The sequence below is a fragment of the Otolemur garnettii genome, unplaced genomic scaffold (genome assembly GCF_000181295.1).
Source record: "Otolemur garnettii isolate 467f Iridium unplaced genomic scaffold, OtoGar3 scaffold00041, whole genome shotgun sequence".
NCBI classification, from domain to species: Eukaryota; Metazoa; Chordata; class Mammalia; order Primates; family Galagidae; genus Otolemur; species Otolemur garnettii.
Genome location: NW_003852436.1, coordinates 12393536 through 12396922, shown reverse-complemented (window position 1 = coordinate 12396922; position 3387 = coordinate 12393536).

The following is a 3387-nucleotide window of genomic DNA, read 5'->3' as shown; positions in this document are numbered from 1 at the left end:
GGGTCGCAACCCATAGGAACTGTATTAAAGGCTTGGGGCATTAGGAAGGTTGAGAACCACTGTTCTAAATCATCCCTTTCCCAGTTTTCCCAGTTGGATCTGTGTTTAGCAGGAAGACCATATGTGTTCTTCTGCAGTGTACATTCCTGAGGGAAACAGATAGCCGGGTGGGCAGAGAAAATATGGGAACTGCTAAGCAGTGATGAGCAGACTCTCAGGGCCCTGTAAACATGTATACCAGGGGAAGAGAAGCTGGCACAGTTGACAGCCTCTCTCCTCCCTACCCCAATCCCTTTCAAGATGAAGGTCCGGGGCTGGGCACAGTGGTTCACACCTTCCTAGCACTCTGAGAGCCGAGGTGGATGGATCCCCTGAGCTCACAGGTTCGAGACCAACCGGAGCAAAAGTGAGACCCTGTCTCTAAAAATAGCCGGGCACTGTGGCAGGCACCTGTGGTCCCAGCTATTTGGGAGGCTAAGACAAGAGAATCGCCTGAGCCCAAGAGTTAGAGGTTGCTGAGAGCTATGATGTCATGGCACTCTACCCAGGGGAACAAAGTGAAACTCTGTCTCAAAAAAAAGGTGAAGGCCTGCTCCATTTTTCTTTGAGGGTTGTGCTTTTCTTTGCTTCTCTTATCTTCAGTTGATTAGATGAAACAGATAAGACGCCTTGTGCATATAAAGTTTCCTCCTGCAAGAGGTGAGCAGATAGATCTTTCCTGAAGTGATGAGTCACTGCCAGGATTTGAAACAAACACATTTACAAAGACACACAGGGTGTAGACTTGGTAAATAACTGGCACCTCTGAAACCAATTTCTGCCACTGAGTTGTTTTCCTAATCTTTTTTTTCCTCTGCATTTTTCACTGCTTTGGGGCTGTTCTAAGCAGCAGCCTCCTCCTCCCCTCCATTAAAATGTGGAGGTATGCGCCTTCTGCTACCTTCGGAGTCCTGGAGACCAGACTTAGGACAGGGAGGAGAAATGAGGGCCGGGCTAAAGAGAAACATAAAAAATAAATGAGCCATTCATAAAAATGAATATTATTACCAAAAGGAACTGTCTGCCAACAGCTCCATGTATATATTAACTCAGCTGCTATCTCTGTAACGACGAGGAATTAAGCCAATGCATCATCTTTTAGTGGCTGCTCAGTTGATTTACTATTAACTTTAAACAACCAATTGTGAAATGAGCCCTTCACTTTGCCATAATGATGATGAGGGTTCGCCCGTACCGTTTTTTTTATAATGTAAGCCTGAAAATTGGTAAAATAAATTCAGCTGTGCTTAGCACGCTCTCACAGCTCTCCAAAGGAACCAGAGATTCAGGTGGGAGAAAACTGCTTAATTTAACCAGCTTCATGAAGACATTTCCACGAATTCTAAAAGCTGGCTTTATTTCACTTTAACTTAGCATGTCTCTCCCTGAAAATCCGAAATGCCAAGAAGTTGGGCTTTTTGCTGCCTACGTGCGTAACTGCAGATTGCTTCTTTTTCTTCACTCTGAAAAGCATACACATCGGCTGCCTCTCTTTCCTCTGAGGCTGCAAGTCTGTCTATGAAAGAAGCCCACGAAGAGCCCCCGTGTTGACAGCTCAGCCCCGGAGACAGTCTCGGCACCTGTTTCTTATTTCTTGCTTGGCATTTTGCTGGATGCATGTATCTGTTTGTTCTCGGCCTCTCACAGTTGGTGTTGGTTTCTGCCCCCTCATGTAAGTTGTGACTATAAAGAAAGGCAACTGATTTCCACATGTGGCTGAGTACTCAGTGTCACTGCTGTGCAGCCGTACCTTGTAAATCTCTACAGGCTGACAAGCCCGTGTCTGTCCCCTGCGGTTCCAAGAACAATCCACAGCGAACATTGACAGGAAGGGCCATTATGGTCACTGATGTTCTCACCATCTGGAATGGTTACAGTTGTCAGGCTCTGAGATGACTCACTGTGCTGAGGAATCATTTCTCTAATGGCAGCACTAATCAGGAGGGACGAAGCCGTTGCTAAGTGCTGCTGCATGAAGAAAATACCCTGCCGGGAGAAAGGGAAGGGCTGTTGCTTTGCTTTTGCCCATTTGAAAATGAAGTGGCTCACTGTCATCTTTGCTCCCGTGTAACATCAGGCCAGCCTTTGCATCAGAAGTGGCCGCCCTGGGCTGCTTTCGTGGGCAGAGGACCCGCACCAGACTCTACACCCTTCCTCTATGAGGCCAGCGGGGCAGTTCTCTTACCGAGGCTTAGCAGGTTGGTGTGGAAAGAGCCGCACAAATTGATGTGGGTGGAGTTTTTTATGCAGTCCCCTTCCTCCGGCTGTTGCCCCCAGTGCTGTTCTGCGCAAACCCTAGTTTTGCCACCAGGAGCCCCTTGCTGTCAGAGTTGGCCCTGTGACATTCCCAGTGGCTGCTGGAGGAAAGGGCTGGGCTCAACAAGCGTACCAGGGGAGCCCAGAGACAGAGGACTTGGGGCAGAGCTCCTATTGCAGGGTGCTGCCGGGCTCTCCCCTAACGAAGCCGGTCTGCCCATTCTTCCCCAATTGGGGAATGAACGCTTCCTCTGTATAGCAGCTTAGGGGAGAGATGGGTGTTTGCTTGGAGCAGAATAATGACCACAACAACCCAGACCCTCAGCCCAGCCGGGCAAGGCACTCCCTTTTATCAACAGGGAAGCCGTCATGCCAAGAGACCTATCTGTGCTAGAACTTTTCACTAGTAAGGGCCTCTGCAAGCCACAGGGGAGCAGCCAGAAATGAGCCTGAATCACGAGGCAGTGGCCTCCTCTGTGGGCTGTTTGCCTGGACTGCCTACTCTGCCCACAAGAGTTAGTGAGGAGGGTCCAACCTCCCCAGGCATCTACGTGCAACAACACTGGGGGGCCGGAGGTCTTGCACTCAGGGTGCCTTTATAGTAACAAAAGGAATGGATTCAAATAAATCAACCCTCCTTATGGAATGACAACTTTCCTTATTTTACAATATAGTGACCTTAAGCAAAGACTCTAAGGACTATCTGGTGTGGCAACTCCCAAAGGAGGTGATGAAAACCCTTAGTCAGAAGGAAGTCTGTGTCATCTGCACTCTTCTTGGGACATACAAGGTCTGCCGGTCTCCCGTTAGTTTCCAAGGGCCGCCATAACAAATTACCATGCACTGGGTACCATGTAACAAACAAAATGTATTTTCTTCATGGTTTTGGAGGCTGGAAGTCTAAACCCAACACACTGGCAGGGTAGGTTCCTTCTGAGGCTCTAAGGGAGAATCTGAGCCTTGCCTTTCTCCCTGGCTGTAGCGGCCGCTGGCGATCCATCCGTGGCCTTCCCTGGCTGGTGGATGCTTCCCTCCAGCCTCTGCCTCCACCTCCACCTGGCCTTCCCTCTGTCTCTGTGTCTTCTCCTCTTA